The sequence below is a fragment of the Cervus elaphus genome, chromosome 23 (assembly GCF_910594005.1).
Source record: "Cervus elaphus chromosome 23, mCerEla1.1, whole genome shotgun sequence".
Taxonomy (NCBI): domain Eukaryota; kingdom Metazoa; phylum Chordata; class Mammalia; order Artiodactyla; family Cervidae; genus Cervus; species Cervus elaphus.
Window position 1 is genome coordinate 35,731,867 of NC_057837.1, and position 21,307 is coordinate 35,753,173.

At 44.3% G+C, this 21,307-nt stretch overlaps 1 long non-coding RNA gene across 1 annotated transcript; it reads left to right on the forward strand.

Annotated features, from left to right (window-relative positions):
* The first annotated feature begins 2,297 nt into the window (after positions 1–2,297).
* LOC122682248 lies at positions 2,298–21,014 on the forward strand. Its single transcript, XR_006337274.1, has 3 exons — positions 2,298–2,637; positions 6,876–7,011; positions 20,783–21,014. It is a non-coding gene; the product is annotated as an uncharacterized LOC122682248 (long non-coding RNA).
* Positions 21,015–21,307: the final 293 nt, after the last annotated feature.

The following is a 21,307-nucleotide window of genomic DNA, read 5'->3' on the forward strand; positions in this document are numbered from 1 at the left end:
ATCCTTCATAGAGTTAACTGGGGAGTATATCTCTGTTCCCAGTGACCGACCTTGATTAAGGGCATTCTGAACCCTTTAGAAATGATCATTTCTTTCACCATCTCCTAGAATCCTCTTCCCATCCCTTCCTGCCAATGCCTGAGTGCTCAGAAGGCTGTCTCTATCTCTCCTCGCCTCCATTCAGTAAGTGGTGGTTCATCCCCTAATTCAATAAGGTACTGCCACCCGGCCAGCTTCTCACTGTACCTGCTCCAGTATATCCATGGCTCAGGATTCTACACTTTGCTTGTTTTTTAAATTAATTAATTTATTTTAATTGGAAGCTAATTACTTTATAATATTGTGGTGGGTTTTGACATGAATCAGCCATGGGTGTACATGTGTCCCCCATCCCAAACCCCCTCCCACCTTCCTCCCCATCTCTTCCCTCTGGGTTGTCCCAGTGCACCGGCTTTGAGTGCCCTGTTTCATGCATCAAACTTGGACTGGTGATCTTAACGGTTTTTTTGACAAAAAGATAACACTGCTTGTAAATCTGGATGGGTTTTCATGGCAGAGTTTCCAACATGAATGAGGTTGCGTAAGAAAAGTCAAGGATCCAAGATTGCATGGAAATTCCACTTGCTGACCCAGATGTGGTAATAATATTTGATATGAGCTCAAGCAAGCATTCCACGGATGTTAAAAAAGTCATGGGTACTTCCAGGGGGTTATTATTTCTAATTTCATTTGGGGATTTGGGGAAACTCTTGATCCTTTATGTTTTTCCTTTGACTGGTAACCCAGTTTGTAGACTATTTGAACCTCCTCTCTCTGGTTTCTGCACACACAAATCCACGCATTTTCCTGGTGATTACATCGCCACTAGCTAGCAGGAAAATGTAGGCACAGGTCCATTTTGTTTTGAAGGCAGCTCTTGTAAAAGATTTCAAAGGAGAAGTTGCTAAAATGATTGGCAAAATTGGGGCTGGGGTTTCTGTGGATTTAAACTAGTTATGCCTTTCCTGTGTCCTGCTAGAAAGAATAATCTTATTTAATTTGGTTTTTGGAGTTGAGAGAGCAATAACTGGCTTTGGGATGATTAAAGAATCTTTGGGGAGATTAATTGAACATTATTTGGGCCATGGGAGAATCTGGTCCTTTTTGTGTTAAAGACACTCTGTTTGTAACTAATTGTACACAGAAGATGAGCATGTGTTTTTATCTATTAAAAATTATTAGAACTTAAATTTTTTCCCTTTTTAAAAAATACTGTAACCATTTTGCAAAACAATACTTCTCTCTTTTGATGGGTTTTGATGACGCAGGTTAGTTTCCCCCCAAAGAATTGTTTGGAAATGTACAATTTCTGTGATTATGCATATCCATGTTCAGTATAAAGCAGAGGCTGGAGATAGTTGGACGGCAAGGATTTTGCAGTATTTGGAAAGCCTGCGCCTTTTAATATGTAAGAATGTTTGGAAATGCAGAGTCTACTTGGCTTGGAAAATCCAAGGACTAAATTTGTACTTAGACATCTCTCCTCCACTTTCTGTAGCGGAGGAGCACGTGTGTATCCGCCAGAGAGTTGGGCTGGCACCAGGCTCGGTTTCCATAACCTCGGGGCAAGGTGAGGAAGCCCGGCCTCTGAATCAGGCCCCAGACCGTGAAATGGAAAATCTAATCACCCCTGCCCCAGGGGAAAAGGGTGCATGGCATCACTGCCTTGAGGGAATAGTCCTCTCCTTGGGGACAGAGTCAAAGGGGACTTTATTTCTGTCTAAAATGAGTTCATAAAATCATGTGCAGGGAAGATGATGTGAAAGTGGATCTTTTGTTCATCTTTGCATGTATCACAGGCCCAAGCATGGACTTTTGTACCCTGTGGGTGTGCAATACATCTGGTTTTTGACTTGTATTATTAAAGATATGAAACATTGTAAAATGTCTTGTTTTTCAAATGCTACTAATAATCACAAAAAGATACGAGTTTAAAGTGATTGTTTGGCATTCAAATTTCTATTTGGGGGGGGAGTATATAAATATTAAAGTGGCTTAGTCTCATTCGAGGTACTAGCTGCATGATATATATGTATAAATATAAAATGCATATAATATATAATATATCTGGCAGTATTGAAAGTATTACTTAATCCCCTGCTTGGAGACAAATGGCTTGGTGTCAGGAACTCTACTGAGAAACAATGTGGATATTTTTTTGCTTTAGTTTATAGCAGCCCTTGTCTTTGCAGGGAAAAAAATTCTGTTATGGAATAGCTTTCTTTTATGAGCGCCGGCAGGGTTTCTTGGAGAGAAGGTAATCTTAAGAGTTTTTAAGGGCTGAGGTTGCAAGAGTCTTAAGTAAGGGCCGGGAGCTTTGTCAGAGCTCACGGCTTCCTTTGCCTTGTAAAACTGCTATCTCCATCCATCTCTGTTTATTTTTCTCCTGCTTTTTAATTTGCCTAATGGACTTCAGCTGAAGACTTCCCTCAACGTCTGAGGAAAGTCAAGTCTAATAAAGCCCTGAGGACTTAGCTGGCTGAGTTCAGCACTTTTGGATGATTTTGTCTGACTTTCATCTTTGTTGCTGCTGAGTGGGTGTCTGTGGAGCACCCTGGACCTGGCTGGGAGGACCTGGAGCCTGGGAAGCTGACACTGGTGAGTCATTCTTCTCTCTCCTGGAGGGCCTCTGGTTGGCTGGTCTCTGCAGGGCAGGGTCTGCCTCTTTCGGCCCCCTCCCCACCCTCCCCCATTCCTCCCCTCCTCCTTCCCTCCTCCCCCTCTCTCTTGCCCCCTCTCCCCTCTTCTCTCACCCCTTGCCATTTTCCCCCTTGTGGCTCAGCTGGTAAAGAATCCACGTGCAATACGGGAGATTTGGGTTCAATCCCTGGGTTGGGAAGATCCGCTGGAGAAGGGAATGGCTACCCACTCCAGTATTCTGGCCAGGAGAATTCCATGGACCATAACAGTCCATGGGGTCACAAAGAGTTGGACACGACTGAGTTACTTTCACCAAACTGTCCTCACCATTTTACTAAAGTCTTGGGTGCCTGTCAATCACCTTGTTACCATCCTGGGGATCAGGAGCACAGAGAAATGACCCATTTCCAGGGATATTGTTTTCCATAGAAGCATAAAGTCATTTTATTTCAGATTTTTCTCTCCAGATGTTTTATCATAATACACATTTCAGGGAGAACTCATTATTTGAAATACAGGAGTTGATGGATGGTACACCCTTAATTTCATTTCTGTTGCTCTTTCATGCTATCTAGAGAGGAGACTCAGAAAACTGACCACCATATTTGTGATAGGGGCTTCCCAGGTGGCACTAGGGGTAAAGAAACCACCTGCCAATGCAAGAGATGTAAGAGATTATGTGTTAGATCCCTGGATGGGGAAGATCCCCTGGAGGAGGGCATGGGAACTTACTCCAGTATTCTTGCCTGGAGAACCCCATGGACAGAGGAGCCTGGGGGGCTACAGTTCATGGGGTCGCAAAGAGTCGGACACGACTGAAATGACTTAGCACGCAAGCATACTTGTGATAAATGCGGGTAGAAAAGTGGCAAGATCCTATTTACCCTCTTGAGTCAGATGTCTCCAAGACTGGCGATGCTGTTGTTGAGTTGCTAAGTCATGTCCGACTCTTTGTGACGCAGAGTACGGGCTCTAGAGTGTGTGGGCTCAGTAGTTGTGGCACATGGGCTTAGGTGCCCCAGGCATGTGGGATCTTACTGGATCAGGGATTGATCCAGTTCACTGGTCTTATTTTCCTCCTAAACAATCCTAGTTCACTGGTCTTGTTTTCCTTCTAAATAAAATAACTGCATTTTAAAATGAGACTTCTGTGGCTGAGGCTTGAAGGAAGGCCAGTACTGAGAACCACAGGCCCCCAGCAGAAGCAGCACGGATGAGGCTTTGAATACTAAAGAACCCACGTCACTGCATACAGAAGGAAGACGATTCAGTAGGCTGCTGTGACATTTCTTAAAGACCCACCTTGCTGACCAAAGTTTTCTTCATCAAAACCGGAAAACAGCCAAAATATTCTTTTTAGCTGAAAAGTGAGCAGAGTGTGTGAAACATTTGGAAGCAGTGTTTAGCACACTTACAGGGCCCAGCGTATAAGGATGAAGATTCTCTTGGATGTGAAGGACCTGGACGGGAGGGATGGACAATTGGTATCAATCCCCAGGGCCACAGTGGAGTGTCTCCAGTTTCCAGAGTCAAAGCAGAATTGTTGTGTCCGATTATGTCTTAGCTGAAAATGTGCCAACCAGAGATTCCTGGTGAGTGGGGAGAAAGATGTTCAGTGCTAGGAAGTTTCCATCTGCTCCTAATGTATATCCTCTTCTGGTGTAACTTGTACCAACTTTTTAGGAAGATATTTAGGAAGGAAGCTCTGTAAAAAATTATCCCTAGGACGTTTTATGGCTGAAAGGACATATCCATGGAGTCATTAGATTCTGTGTAATCAAAGAGACCACACCGTGTATATATTATAGAACATGTGGGGGGGGTGGGCAGGGGCAGGGGCTGGGTGTCGCTCAGTTGCGTCTGACTCTTTTCGACCCCGTGCCCACCAGGCTCCTCTATCCACAGAATTCTCCAGGCAAAAATACTGGAGTGTGTAGCCATTCCCTTTTCCAGGGGATCTTCCCAACCTGGGGATTGAACTCTGGTCTGCATTGCAGGTAGATTCTTTACCATCTAAGCCACCAAGGAAGCCCTATCTTTTAGAAAGTTCTAGAAAATTCTAAGGGTTCTGTTACAACTCAAGAGGCTTTATATGACATTTTAAAAAGTCAGTAAAGAGACCCTTAAGCCCTGTTTCTCCTTATTCTTTCAGCTGACTCTAAGACTTCTATTTCACTTTGTGAAAAAACACAAAACTTTATTTTCTGGGAACCTGCTAATAACATCACTGTATCTGACGGGAGTGGAAAGACACTTTGGTGGGAAATTCGTGAGTTTCTTGTTTTCTCAGTGTTTCTGAGGAAGGACTTTGTGGTGTTCCCAGGCAGAAAGTCATGATTTGCATTTTGGAAATAGAAACAAAACAAGGACGGGAATGGAGCTGGGTCCCAGGATGAGGGAACAAAACAAGACACACACACACACTCATTGCAATCATTTATGCTGCTTTGAAAACTAATGAGTACGAGCCAAAGATGCTGCTCCCGCTGTTGTGTCATGAATCCCCCGCTCATGCTCCCCACTGTTGGTTGTCTTAAAGAGAGTGGGACAAGTCACTAGTCTCATCCTTGCCGCTTTGGATACCCTTTGCACATGTTTTTCCAATAAAACTTCGCCAAGCACCTCGCTGGGTCAATAGCAGAGCAGAAGAAAACATTGCACGCAGCAAAGCAAACAGCCAAGACTCCAGATTGCCCCAGAGGCAAAGCGAGGTTAGGGCTTCATTCTAATTAGACTATTTGCACTCCCTACACACTTCACTTGTTTTTCTTAATTTGCTGAAATTTGCACCTTCGTCCCCTTGTGTTTCTCAGTGTTCTCCCAGCATGACCGAAATGTGTTTCCAATGAGTACAAATCACTTGTTTTCAGGTGCAAAGATGAGGAGAGGAAGATAACCATTCCTGCCTGAGTTGGAAAAATTTCAGGTGCTTTTCACAAACGGGGTGCAAAAAAAAGTCCCTTAGGGACTTCCTTAGTAGTCCAGTGGCTAAGACTCAGCATTCCCAATGCCGGTGGCCTGGTTCGATTCCTGGTCAGGGAAATAGATCCTGCATGCCACAACTAAGACTCTACACAGCCAAACAAATAAAAACATTAGAAAAAAAAAAACAACCCATGTGCCCTTAAATTTCCTGGCATTTCAGCCTATGCTATGGTCACAGCAGCATCCTCTCAGGCTGTGCAAGGAAATCAAGATAACCCCTGGCCTAGGTGGCTGGTCCTAGATGTGCAGAGTCCTGGGTCCTCTCTCAAGGACACTGCTCACTGCACATTGTCGACCTCTCTGTCTCTACCTGTGTTTTAGATACAGGTAGACACACACATCACATCTTTTACACATCCGTACACTTATATGTAACATATTTGTGTTGAATATGCATTTGTGCTAAGTTATTTCAGTCGTGTCTGACTCTTTGAGGTCCTATGAACTGTAGCCTGCCAGGGTCCTCTGTCCATGGGATTCTCCAGGCAAGAATACTGGAGTGGGTTGCTGTGCCCTCCTCCAGGGGATCTCCCCAACCTACGGATCCAACCCACATCTCTTATGTCTTCTGCACTGGCAGGCAGGTTCTTTACCACTAGCACCACCTGGAAAGCCCTGTATTGACTACATGTGGGGTTTAGTCCTTCACAGTCCTCTTGTGCAAGCTGTGTGACTAGGTGGATGAGGCCTGATGCAGCTCTTGGACACACACGTTTCCACTTAGATGTTAGTTGGTTGTCTTAAAGAGAGTGGGACAAGTCACTAGTCTCATCCTTGCCGCTCTTCACTGCTCTGTGCTTCACGCACCAGAGCAGGATAACCCTGCAAACTTTCAAGGCACTCTAACCTGCCATGGAATTTTTATGTCTTTATAAATTTATTAATTTATTTTTGGCTGAGCTGGGTATTTGTTGCTGTGCGTGGGCTTTCTCTAGTTGTGTTGAATGGGGGCTACTCTTTGTTCTGGTCCACGGGCTTCTCGTTTCGGTGTCTTCTCTTGTTGCAGAGCACAGGCTCTAGAGGGTGTGGGCTCAGTAGTTGTGGCACACCGGCTTTGTTGCCCCACAGCATGTGGGATCTTACCAGATCAGGGACCAAACCCGTGTCCCCTGCATTGGAAGGCGGATTCTTAACCAGTGAATCACCAGGGAATCCCAGAATTTTTATTTTTGAAGACAGCACTCTCAACTTTATTTCCTTTGCTTTTCTAGATCAGCTAAAAACCTGAACAAACAAGCAAATGAAGAAACACCACCCCTCCTCCCCCAACCCCAAAGTCACCCTGACTTGACTTGATCTGTCCCAGATGTAAGGAGTGGATACAAGACCCTGCTCATAGCTGTGGAGGTGAGTGGGGACATGACACCACATGGGAGGGGGCTGAGGTCCCAGGAACAAACCTGTGGATCCAGGTGCAGAAACAGGTGGGGGTTTCCATGTGAGTTTCCAGCTAGGTATTTTTTCAGATATGTAAGAGGAGATTATGAACAAGGTTAGCACTTCTTGGTGGTCCTTCTCATGTCTTCCATTGATATGACTAATGATGAGTTGACACCGGGAGGGAGCGAGGTGTGAAGGAGCGTCTGTGTATGGCTCTGTGCTGTTGCATCCTTCTCCATAAGAAGGGCCCACTGTCACCGGGGAGTGTGACAAGGTGACCGGGCACTCTCTAGCCCTCCAGTTTCCTGGGGGCCAGGCTCATGCCTTAACCATCTTTGTGTGTGACGTAATGTCCCTGAAGAGTGGATGCTCACAGGATGACCACTCAGGACCTACTTCTTGGAGGGGCTCCCCCTTTCCCCAGACAGCAGGTCAGCACACATGGGTACCATCTGGACTTGGTTTCTAGAGCAGCACCGTCCCGTGGGTCTCAGGGCTCCTCCGGGAGGGGAATGAGACTGCTCTCCACCACGCATCCCAAAGAGCCTCCTTGGAAGGAGTGATGGTGCAAATAGGGAAAGGGTCATGTTTGTCATGACACTTTCTGTAAAGTTTGCCTTTGACTTTCGGGAACTGTCCTGGCCCCCATCATCCTTGAGACCAATCCCAATATCTTAGAACCTGAAACCCAACTAGAGGTGGCACAGGAAAGCTTTGCTCTCAGATTTCTGCCATGTTTGCTCAATCTGGGATGCATCTGTCTGTCTCCTGCTGAAAATATTCCCTTGGGGAGGAAGATAAGAGCACCTACCTCTTCACCATAGCTCTTTATCACTTTGTCAAGCATATCAAGGGAGCATAGATGATGGGGTGCAGGGCAAATCCACTGGGGTTCTTGGTGGAGTGGAGGGCAGAGAGAGAAGGATGGAGAAAGGGCAGGTTGGGATTCTGGGGCTTGGATGGGGAGCCAGCAGCAGTGGGAGCAGCAGGTGGACCCTAGGGAGGGCAAAGGCTAAGTGGGCAAAGAAAATCATGAACTTGGCCCCTACGGTGTGGCCTGGAGGGCATGGCACGGGCCAAGTGCAGCTCAGTTCCACATCCTTGAAGATCACACATGAGTGTGGTCCATAGGAAGGAAGGTGTATACGTTCACTGTCAGACAAAGAGGAGCACGCTCCTGGAGAACAGAGGGGTTTATTTCATTAGCTGCCTTGTATCTTTTTCCTAATTATAAGTCACGTGTTTAATGCAATGGGCTTCCCTGGTGGCTCAGCAGTAAAGAATCCACCTGCAATGCAGGAGACGTGGGTTTGATGCTTGCATTGGGAAGATCCCCTAGAGAAGGAAATGGCAACCCACTCTAGTATTCCTGCCTGGGAAATCCTATGGACAGAGGAGCCTGGCGGTTTACAGTCTATGGGGTCGCAAAGAGTCAGACATGACTTAGCAACTAAACAACAAAAACGATTTAATGCAAAATGAATGAAAAAATAGAAACAAAAAGAAAAGGGATATGTATGTGCTCAAAGCAAAAAAGAAAAAACCACTAGTATGTTTCTTTCATACATTAATTCATTTAACACATTTTGAAATTTTTAGCAAAGCACCACTATGTGGCAGGCTCTGTACTAGGACCTGGGGATGAGATAATAAACACCTCTGTGGTCTCAGCCTTCAGGGACAGAAAGTGATCATTTACTGTATATTCTGTGTTGTAGTGCTTTTTAGACTTATATAGCATCTTATGTCAATGAATATTCTTCTAGAATCTGAAAACAGCATCCTTATTATTTTACTTAATGGGCTTATAATTATTCATTGACCAAACTTGTAGTTAGACTGCTAGGGTTTTTCTACTCTTCCCTTTTTATTTGACAATATAATATTAAACATTCTTGAATGTACATTTTATATGTATATTTTATGTTGTTGGTTTGATACCAGAATTGGTCATTCTTTTTTAATTGAAGTATGCTTGACTTACAACATTATATCAGCTTCAGGTGTAAACCGTAGCATAAAACAGAAGACATATTTTTATAGCTTATGTACCACACAAAGTTATTAACCAGAATTGGTCATTCTAAGGGTTTTTGTGGATGTTTAATAAAAGATTATTTATCCAAACAATTCAGACATGACAGTTTATGAATTAGTGATATTTCTAGAATTAAACATCATATCCAAATAGCACACTTATTGAAAAATAAAATAAAAATTTTATTCTGCCAAGCATCTTCTGAACACCTACTCTTTCTTTTCCTTTTACTTATGTATTAAGTGACTGCATATATATTACTTGTTTGTGTCATGCTTTCTAACAGTTGTCATCCTCTCAATTGGCTAGGAACGTGTTTTCCATCAAACAAAAGAGAAGCAGGTTTATGTTACCTTAGACAGATGAGGTTTAGTTTTTCTTGTACAAACAGGAGACTATGGCTGCTGAGGGCTCTGTGTCCGGGCTAAAGTTCCTGTTAATCCTCTTGACTTTCTCTCATAGTCACAAAATGGCTGCCCAAGCTCCAGGCATCTATCTTCACTCCAGATGGAAGAAGCAAAGAAGTTGGCAATCCCTTCTTTTTTTCCTTAGCATCCTATGCACAAGCTTTAGTTTTTAACAGCTTTATTGGTATATCATGGATAGACAAAGAATTTCATATATTCAATGTGTACACTTTGATGGATTTGGACATATGGAAACCTCCATGATACAATCACCATAATCAAGATAATAGACAATTCTAGCACTTTCTAGAGTTTCCTTGGGTCACTTTGGTTTGGTTTTTTGATGAGAACACTTAATATGTGGTCTTCTCACTTAATTTTTTTTTTTTTTGAAGCACACAACATGGTATTGTTAACTGCAGGAACTGTGTTAAGCTGCAGATCTCTGAACTCATACATCAAGCACACTTGAAACAAAGAAAACCTGTGGTAACTGACCCTAAAAAGAGTGGAAATCTATGCATTACCTGACAGAGACTGATGAAACCTCTTCTTGTAGCTCTTTGTACAGATTCACATCACATGGGCACCCATATCCATAGGTCATGAAAGTGAGTATTGAGCTTTTTCCATTTTTAGGGTTAAAATGAATAAAGGAGAAGAGGTTCACCAAGGAGAGTGGGGCAGTCAGCTCATAGCATCCGCCGCTCACACACCCTGATGGTGTATGTCTTTGTTTATGGATTTCTTACTCATCTCCTTCACCCTTTATCCTCTCTCTCTTTCTCTGTGATGTAGAGAAGTTTTGTTTTACATCTGTTGGTCTTCTCCCCTTATGACTTCTACTTCTTTTTTTTTAATTGAAGTATAGTTGATTTACAATGTGTTAATTTCTGCTATAGAGCAAAGTGACTCAGTTATTCATATATATTTTAATATGCGTGTGTATATATACACACACACCTTCTTTTTTACATTCTTGTCCATTATGGTTTATCACAGGATTTTGAATATAGTTCACTGTACTATGTAGTAGGGTCTTGAAGTTCATCCATCTTACACGTAGAAGTTTACATCTGCTAACCCCAACCTCCCACTCCATCCCTCCCCTAAACCCTTCTCCCTATCGCAATCACCAGTCTGTTCTCTATGTCTATGAATTTGTTTCTGCTTTGTAGATAGATTCATTTGTATCATATTTTAGACTCCATGTAAATGATATCATGACATATTTGTCTTTCTCTTTCTGACTTACTTCACTTGGGATAATATTCTCTGGTTGTATCCATGTCGCTACAGATGGCATTATCTGGTTCTATTTTATGACTGAGTAGCATTCCATCCTGGCGTGCTGCGATTCATGAGGTCGCAGAGAGTCGGACGCGACTGCATGACTGAACTGAACTGAGCTGAGTATTCCACTGTATGTGGGCACCACATCTTCTTTATCCATTTGTCTATTGGTGGTTATTTAGGTTGTTTCCATGTCTTGGCTGCTGTGAATAATGCTTCTGTGAACATCAGGATTCATAGATCTTTTTGAATTATAGCTTTGTCTGGATATATGCCCAGAAATGGGATTGCAGGATCATATGGTAATTCTATTTTTAGTTTTCTGAGGAACCGCCTGCCATAGTGTTTCCCATAGCAGCTGCATGAACTTACATTCTCATCAACAGTGTAGGAGGGTTCCCCTTTCCCCACACTTTCTCCAGCATTTGTTATTTACAGGCTTTCTGAGTTTCTACTTCTTGTATCATGCTTAGGAAATCCTTCCCTTCTCAAACAACAACTGTGTAAATGTCAGTAACATTGTCTTGTTTTGTAATCTTATGCTCAATACTTCTCTTTTTAATCCATTTGGAATAAGCCAGGAGGTAAATCTCGTAACATGTACAATTACCCTTGTACACCCAGGTGATAATCTATGTGTCCCTTATAAGATGGACACACTACCTTTATCATATACTATTAAACTTTGTCATCTGTTTCTGGACACTCTCTTCTCAGTCCATTGATTTCTTTGTCCACCCTGAAGTTAGTGCACATATGTTTAATTACTGTAGTTCTATAATCTATTATATTGCCTGGCACTGTAAGTCTGCTCATTTGTCTTCTGAAATTCTTTATTGGATTTTCTCATCTGTTTAGTGTTTCTCAAGTCTGAATTATGGTCAGCTGAGTTAAGCTCCCGCTGAGTAGCCTGGGAACCTTGGAGAGTGGTCTGCTCCCATGGCCTTGGATGCTGTAGGCTAAGGAACTGTTCTTGGATGTTCAATTGAGTATTTTTACAAAGTTGACCCTTGAGGTGAAATCAGTGGACTGTTTCCAGGGAAGATTGACCTGGAGATTCATGAAAGCCTCTAGGAAGCATGGATGGGTAGTTGCCCTCAACATATACTGAGCTTTCCCCAGAAGAGGATTCATTCATTCATTCATTTTTCTCCTAAAAATTATAAGATACCTGACTCCACAGGCTCACAGAGAGCATGACCAGGACAACACAGTTGCTGGGAGACATAAACTGATGTCTATGATGGTCAGTACTCCCCTCAGTGGATTTTTTGCTTTAACTGAATCTCTATTTTTAGTACAGGATGAGGGTATTTATAGCCCCATTTTTTCAATGATCAGACACCCCATGCCAGGTATGTGGTTCAGACCATAGGGAAGCTGCCCAAGGAGGTGCCACACACCCCCAGGCAGGACAAGTTCCCTCTTAACGACATATTCCTGGTGACTGCCCAGCTCATTCCAGCATCGTGAGCCATGTGTCAAATTCCTGGGCTTGACACATGTAAAGAGATAATTCACATGATCCCAGCTTGTTTTTGACCTTTTTTTTTTTTTTTTTTAATGCAGTAAAACTTTATAGTACGACCGGCATGACTCAATGTTGTTTTTGGATTTCAAAATATTGAGGTTAGATGTGCTAATGATTTGCTCTGGAGCTACTTTTACAAGGCGAGTTGGGGCCCTGCGCTGCCGGCACGTCTGAGAAAGGCCTGCGGTGTGTCCCAGCGCTGCCCCCTTCCACCGGGCACAGCCGTGTCTGCAGTCCTTGAACCGGAGTCCACGGCTGACAGACTTAGGAGCCATGCATGATGTGACAGTCGCCACCTCCAGATCATAAACACAAATAAAACACAATTCCACCCCTCCCTGTCCTGTCATTGCCGCATGGTTGACAGAGGTGGAGGAGTCATCTTTTTAGGGGAAGCCGTTGGATGGAGCAGAGTTCTCCACAAATCTCTGAGTCTCTTTCCCAGGCCCTTCACACATGAGCTATCTCAGCCCAGCTCCAGCTCCCTCTTTTATTATCTCATTCACCCGAATGGCAGGCAAGGTCAAAAAGACTGACCTTGGTTGCTAGAAAATAATCTCCTTGTTTTGACAAGAAAAGTCTTGGCTTCTCTGCGAGTTTCATTTTCTACAAATGTTGCAGCATTTATCTTCCAGAGAAAGACTATTAACAGATGCCCAGAGTCCACCTTATCTCTTAAGTGAAATGTTTTATTTCTGGAGAAGATCGTATGACGTGTCTGGACCCTGCCATTGAATTCTCCTTTCTTTCTTTCTCTCTCTTTTATAAATATAAAGAGAGAGGACTGTTTCAGGCCCATAAAAGTATTTACTCAACTTGCTAACCAATTGGTGTAAGGCAAGACAGCTCACATCAACGTTAATGAAAGGTACTTGTTTGAAATTCTCACCAAAAAAAAAAAAAAAACCCGCTCACTAACTTGAGGCTTCCGTCTGCCTCTTCATCTGAAAACTAACTTACACAGTCATCCCTAGTATCCATGCAGAGTTGGTTCTAGAACCCCTGCAGATACCAAAATCCATGGATGCTTTAGTCCCTTGTATCAAATACTGTATTATTTATTGTGTATAAACTTATTTACTTTATAGTCTTTGGAGCAGAGAAAGGTTTATTGCAGGGCCTAGGAAAGAAAATGGGTGGCTAGCACTCAAAAACCCCAAACTCCTTCTCTTATGTATTTAATCATCTTTTGATGACTTATAATACCTAATACAATGCAAATGCTATGTAAATAGTGATAAACATAACGCCAATACTATGAAATAGTTGCCAGTAAGAGGCAAGTTCAAGTTTTGCTTTTTTATTTTGCTTTTTTGGAACTTTTTGAATTATTTTGGTTGCGCACAGATGCTGAGCCGTGGATAAGAAGGGCCAACTGTCCTCATTCCAACTGACCCCCTTTGGAGCCTAGCTGTGGGGTGAGGGAGGGGCAGGTAAGGGAGGTGGTCTTAGGCTATCTGCATGCATACCTCCCAGCGACTGATGTGGAAAGTCTGGCATTAAAAAATAAAAATAAAAAAAGGACTTGAGCTACAAGTATGCCTGATATCTTTTCTTTCTTTCTTTTTTTTTAATGATTTTTTTTTTTTGATGTGGACCAGTTTTTAAAGTCTTTATTCAATTTGTTAAAATATTGCTTCTGTTTTCTGTTTTGTTTTTTTTTGCCAGGAGGCAGACCTTAGCCCCCCAACTAGGGATCAAATCCGCAGCCCCCCGCATCGGAAGGCAAATTTTTGCTGTAGTTGTTTAGTATTTACTTACTGACTGCGCTGGGTCTTTGCTGCTGCTTGGACTTTCTCTGGTTTCGGCGAGAGGGGGCTCCTCTCTAGTTGTTCTTGTGGGCTTCTCACGGCGATGACCTCTCTTGCTACAGAGCAGAGGCTCTAGTGTGCACAAGCCCACCTGCCCTACAGCACGCGGGACCTTCCTGGACCAGGGATCGAACAGATGTTCCTTGCATTGCAAGGTGAATTCTTAACCACTGGACCACCAGGGAAGCCCAGAAGGCAAAGTTTTAACCACTGGACCACCAGGGACGTCCCCGGAAATCTTTCCTTTAATTGAAAATTTAAAGACTCACCCAACTCCTCCTAGGCTGATTCAGAATATCCACAAAATCTCGTCTAGTTTGGACTTCAAGGAGCAAGCTCTGACCCTCCCAGCAGGGAATCTAGCACTCTAAACACAGCTCTGCATCCCACCCCACCCCCACTGTCTGAGTTCTCCTGCTCTGACTGCCCCCATCTCCCTGGAAGCGAGAACCGGTGAAGGAAGCAAGGTCTGTGATAATGGCCAGAACCCAACTCTTAAGCCATTACTGTCAGTGTCTGAGAAAGGAAGTGAGGGTCTTTGACAGGGTCGCTAATGGAATGCGCATTAAATGAGGTGTCTTGGAAGGACGCGTCCCTGAATGACAGGGGTGGGCATCTCCTCTTCTTGACTCCAAATTCTCACCTCGAAAATGTGGTCACTTTTGTCTCTCTGGACTGCTTAAAGATACTTGTGAAAAATTAAGATCTGCCTCTTTAAAGCTGTGCTGCGATTAGTCTGTCTCTTTAAGAGTGAAGCAAATACTTGTTGAAATGCCTGATTTGGAGAAGTTCGGATTTCAATTTATTTATTGCCCAGTGACGTTTTTCTTTGCTATATATACTTTCTCAGATAAAACAATATTTATTACTCTTGCCTACCGCACCAGATGTCCTAATGTTGGGTTCAGAAATTATAGCCAATATATAAACATTGCTTGTCTTCCCCTATGTGTGTGCATGTGTGTGTGTGTGTATGTGTTGTGTACACTGTTTAGATCACAAATGGTTCTGACCAATATCAAGAAATGCAATTGCACTGTGGACGCAATGATAAAACAGAATTCATCTGCTTATCCAGAGCATAAGACAGCACAGTGACCGTCATTAACAAAAGATGCTGACTGTTTCTGAGTGTTTCCAACTATGCCAGCATTTTAGATGGCCTGGGAGTACCTATTCCTATTTGGGTAGTAAAGTCCCTGTGTCTGAGAGCTTGCCCAGCTGAACTGAGCCTGAGTTAGAGCGTGAGTTTCCAGTATATGTGAAAGAGATGAGAAATGCAAACTCGGGCTGGTCACCTTGCAGACCAGTCTGGAGAAGGCATTGCCCCAGCATCCTTGCGCTCCTGCCCCTGCAGGCTGCTTCCTGGGGCTGTGATGCTATCAGCATTCTTGGCAGAATCCATCTAAGTGATGGATGATTCATGAGCTGTAACTACAAAGATCGTTGACAAAAAACAGTGGGCTGAGAAAGTTGGGGGGTTGTGGGAGGAGAGGGCAATGGGGGCTCCTGTTATCTCTAAAAATATCTCTCCATAAAATGTTGAAAGAAGTTCCTTTCTAACTATCTGTATGTGTGCTTTCCTGGGACAGTGCTTTTTTTTTTTTTTTTTTTTTTAACCACAGGCAAGTTTTGCAGAGAAGTTTGTGGCAGGAAGGGGAGAATTTAGGTCTTTTTATTGTCCATGGTTTTCAAAGCAGAATCGGTTTTCTTTGGTAGCTCAGGAGCTGGTGTATAAGAGCATACACGTACAATTCAAACAACAGGGTTGGAAAGTGTATAAGAGGAGGACAGAAAAGTTTGCTTTGGAGAAATTCATTGTCAGGCTCTCCTGTTGCTGGCCTGGGCAGGGTGTGATTTGTTCCAGCGCAGAGATGCTTTCTGTGTCATCAGATTGAAGCACGCTTCACTGCTCTAGGTGTTCTGCGAAACCCAACCTGGGTATATGTCACTGCCAACATGAGTGATCACATTAGCCTTTTAATATGTACTTCTGTCCACGAAACCACTGCTGTAAAAGCCCTTGCATTAAGAACAGGCTGTAAATAATCTGCTGGCTGAGCATTGACACTCCTGTAATTTCTCCCCAAGCCATAGCCTCTCCGCTTAGCAGCGCAGGACGTGAGGTCACCCAAGGTTTGGCCGCAGCAATGTCTGTTTCAGATGACAACTCCAGGTGACTTCATACACACCAGCCCAAATTCCATGCCTTCTCTGGACTCCTGGATCTGGGTCAGCTCTTTGCAATGTGAGCACGTCAGTTTTTCCCTCCTTCCCTCCTGGAGCAGCCCTAAAACGTTGCAGCCATTCCAGTAATTGCACCCCACCCCCATCCCATAAGCAGAGGGGCCAGTGCAGAGCCTGGGTGATGGACCATGCGCCAGCTCCTTTTGGGCGTAGGCATGATCGGGAACAAGATTCTGACTGCCTGCATCCAGGGTGGACCCTGGCACTGTCCACGGAATCTTGCCGAGAACAGAAGAGAGCCCGAGACGGGGACATTTGCATGACCTTTGACTGAATGGAGTAGCCATCTGCTTCCTGCAGCAGCAGGACGGACTGACAACCCTCCAAGGAAATTTCAGATTCCCTTTCAGGATGGAAAAACCCAAGCATCACTTGAGCTCATCTCTGTTGTCTTTTAATCATCTGCCAGATCAATAAACTACTTCTCAAGACTGGGTTTTCCAAGACAGTGTCTGGTATAGATTCTTCGCCTGGTAGAAAGTATGTTGGCTGAAACAGGTCCAGACTTACAGCAGGCTTTCCAGGCCAGCTGACCGAGGTGCTGGACCAGGCTTCCAACTTGCTTCTGCCCCAGAGGCAGGGGCTCTGGGTAAGGGTCACCCTAACAGGGTTCACGAGCAAAACAAGAGGCAGCTCAGATGCTAATACCAAGCACAGTGGGGATGCTCAGCGCCCCCAGGTGGCCTTCCAGGAAGGGGACTCCCTTTGGGATGGGTGAAGGTGGAGTCAGGCTCAGCCACCTTCTTACACAGGCTGATGGTACTTTTCCTACTTAACTGTTGCCCTAATCCTGAGAAATACACAGGCTATCTGGGGAGGCCATTCCCCAAAACCCTTCAGGCAGGATGTTGTAATCCACAAAATGAGGCAACTGATACCTGCCTCATAGGATGGGTGCATGAATCAGGTGCTACCATGACAACACAAGCCTTCATGTGGGGATGTGGAAGATATCACAGCCAACAGGAAACCCTCAGGCTCGCAAGCCTTTCAGGAAGAGACACTTGAAGGGTCTGTGCTCAGCCAAGATGCATGGAGGGTAATCTTACCCCGTCCACTTGTCTTAGAATACACTTCTCCCAATTTCTAAACACCCAGGCTCCTTCACTAGATCTGAGCTGGAATTCCTTTTGGACCTTGCTGGAATTCCATTTATTTAATCAGCACCTTAATTAGTTCTTAATTCTCTAATAATGGTGACAGCCAAGACTGTCTTTAGAAGCAGCAAATCCTGCAAGAGTTATCGTGTCTGCTGAAAATCCAACCTATAAACATGACTAAACCATAAAATAAGCATCGCTAAGACCCATCAAGCTCTTATTTTCTCAAGATGAAGACTTTGATATTAGGTTTGTGTCAATAACTTTTTACATGATTCTTCTGGAAGCTCTTCTAGGCTCCCCACTGTGTGGACCCCCGAAGGATGCTGTTGGTTCGTTTTCACTGGGAAACCCAGCTCTAATTTTCTGTTACCACAACTTGGTTCTCTCAGCCCCCTTGTCAATGAGCTATTAATTCCTAGAGTCAGAAACAGGAGGGGAGACACTTTTGGAAGGCAAGGAGAGAGCAGGGCACAAAAGCCATCATGGTGAATGTTGCTTTGGTTGCCAAAAACAAAAATTTCAGCATAGAGAGGTCACTTAGTCCAGCACACGCTCAGCGTGTTCAGGTAAGTTCTGTCGGGTGTCAGGATGAACTGGGCAGAACATTGGGCTTGGGTCCGAAGATACAGGTGGTCTTATTTTTTTGAAATACACACCAAACACTTTGGGATAAAATGATGGGATGTCTGTGAAATTTCTTCAGCAAAACAAAAATAGACAAAGCAAACCAGAAAAATACTGACAATGACTAAAGCTAGGTGATGGACCCAGGGATTATGATCCATTCTCTCTGCTCTTCTTATATTTGAAAATTTCAATCATTAAAAAAAAAAAAAAAGAAAACCAAATGCTTGGATTTCCATTTTGATGTTGACATTTATCGGCTGAATCACCGAGCCAGTCACTAGACTTCTTGGCTTCCTTAGCTGTAAAATCAGGGATTAACTTTCATCATTGCTTTGAGGAATAGCAGAGTAATGCATAAAAATCCCTTGTCAACCCTAAAGTACTACACAAATGTCAGTTTTTCACTGATTAAAGTAGAAGATAAATCAATCAGATGCTGGCTGAGGCTGCCAAAAAGTGGCTGAACTTCCCCTAACACAGCTCTACTTGCTAATCCTCATCCCAGCTCCTCCCAGATGGTTTTCTAATTGGAACTTGGTGCAGGTTCCTGCCCCCAGAGGCAGGTTTGGACCGTTCCTAGGCGTGTGGTGACCTGGAGTTTATTCCTGGGATCCATTCAGTGGCGTAATTGGGGCGTAAGAAAGGACTAGGGAGAAAGCTTGGTGGCCGCTGGCTGGCAACATGACGGCGGCGCTCTTTCATTTTACTGTTGATTTCAGGCCATCTAATGCTTGCAACTGGCTCTCTTCATTTCAGCCTGGACCACAAAATCTCAAAATAGGAGTGATCACTAAGCCCCCTTGCCACCTCCTCTCTGGGAGAGTGAGGCTGCTGGCAGATGATGACAGCACCCTGGTCTCAGAGCTTCCAGCTTGGTTGTGCTAAGGAGTGAGTGAGGATGTGAGGTCTCCCTCCCGGCCTGTCCACCCTGGGCAGGTGAGGCTGGAATCCCTAATCCACACAACAAGCCGTTAATATTAATACCTGACTTCTAGGATGGCTGCATGAATCAAGCAAGATCCTGACACATGCTGTTTATGGTGTGGCAGGTGTCACAGCACACAGACAAGTCTCAGTCTCAGACATCTTTCTGAAAGCCACATGAGGGGCTCCTCAGCAGGGGGGAGTGAGGAGGGGACATGTTCCCCACCCACTCCCCTGACAGCACCCTCTCCCAATCAAACTTGGGCATCCATCTGACTGTGTCCCTCTTCAGCATCCGCCTTCCCTTCTTTCCACCCTCCTCTCAAAACCTGCTTTTAACCAACTCCCCATCTGAAATAGGTCTCTAGGCTTCATTTTCCCTTTTCCTGAGGGCATTGTGATTTTATTGGGACCACAAATAAAGCCCCCAAATGAAATGATTTTTTCAAACCTGTAGGACACATGGGAGTGGAGGGAGGAGGATCTGGCGTGTAGCTTGAGGCAGGGCGCCCAGCAAGAGCTGGAATGTGCTAACTGGATGCTGCACACACAGTGAGGGTGGGGGAGGGGGCGTCCTGGACACAAGCTCGGTTGACCCTGAAGGCACTTTGCATTTTTCTTGCCTTTCTGGATCCTTGCTCAGCTCCAAAGTGATGTCCATGCTGCATTCATCTCTTTATCTTTTAAAGTCCAAGATTGAAGGGATTTTTACTGATGAAATCTCATGATAGCTACAGACAGACCCTCACAGATGCCACCACGAAGTGACTTTTCTAATGAATTAGAAAATAATCAGAAATAATTAGAGCAGGGGATTGAATATTCGTGTTCCTGAGACTGTCTCTCATGGGAGGTGTCCCATGCTGGCATTTCAGAGACAGGTTCCCTTTTGTGACAGGCTTCCTCTGCTGACCTATTTGGGGTTGTGTATTTGGAATCCAGGGTCCCCACCTACGTCAATGGAAATCTTGTGGGCAGAGGGAGGGGGGGCGTCCGGCATACCCACACTGGACCGGAGTCCTCAAACAACTGGGTGGGGCCAAGCGCTTTGCTCCCAGAGAGAGATGTTATTGTCTGAGACCTCGGAATCCTGCCCTTCATTTAGTGAGAGTGGCTAGAGCTGTCTTACTCAATTTTCAAATGAACAGTAAATTTGTTTGAAGATACAAAAACTTGAAGCATAAATATTTATATCTCAAAGACATTTGTCACGATGTCTAGGCCTCTGGAAGGGCCTGCAAGTGCTAGCAGAGCGGGTTTCCCCTGCCCGAACCTTCGTGGGGCTCTGCAGGTTGATTTGTGAGGAGTGTGAAGAAGGAGGAGACATGGACCCTTTGCCCTGTACCGGAGAGTCACCTGTGTTCTGAGTTGAATGTCTCTGAGGCTTATATGCGTGTGCGTTCAGTTGCTTCAGTCGTGTTTGACTCGGTACAATCCCATGGACTGTAGCCCATCAGGCTCCTCTGTCCATGAGATTCTCCAGGCGGAAATACTGGAGTGGGTTTCCATGCCCTCCTCCAGGGGATCTTCCTGACCCAGGGATTGAAACCGCATCTCTTAGGTCTCCTGCATTGACAGGCAGATTCTTTTTTTTTTTTGACAGGCAGATTCTTTACCACTTTACCACTAGCGCCACCCGGGAAGCCCCTCTGAGACTTACATGTGCACATAACTATAGAAAATACACATCTGAGGAAGAGATCCGTCACTGATGGCCAGGTTTTCACCATTGCTTCCTTGACTTTTTCTCATCGCAGGTCTGGTCTCCATGGGGAGCTGGAATGGAATGGGCATCTTTCCCGGAAGCCATGATGTCTGAGATAAGAAGAGAGCATTTCAGCTGAATTTTTCTTAGCTTCCGGTACAGTGTCCTTATTTGCTTTAAAAAAAAAAAAAAACCCAATGTATCCTTTATTTGAAATGTTGTTTATTAAATGCACTAGATTTCTTCATGCATCTCTTTCCTGTGTGACTCAGAGAAACTGAAATGTTCTGGTCTTCAGTCTCCCAGCTTTAGTTAAATGGGCTTTTTTCCTGGACATAAAGGGCAAAATAAAACGGAGAATAGTTATTTCTGGGCAAATATGTTGGAGGAGATGCTCCATCCTACATACCCTGTGTTTTGGGAACACGTGTCATTTTTGTCTTCTTTAAATGTGGGGCCCACTGTCTCCCATTGTGTCTTCAAAGGTTCCCAATAAGCCTCAGACTTAAATCCCACATTGTAAAAGGTTCTAGGGGTGGGGTTTCTGTGAGAGGGTATTGTGCTCTGGTGAGATGAT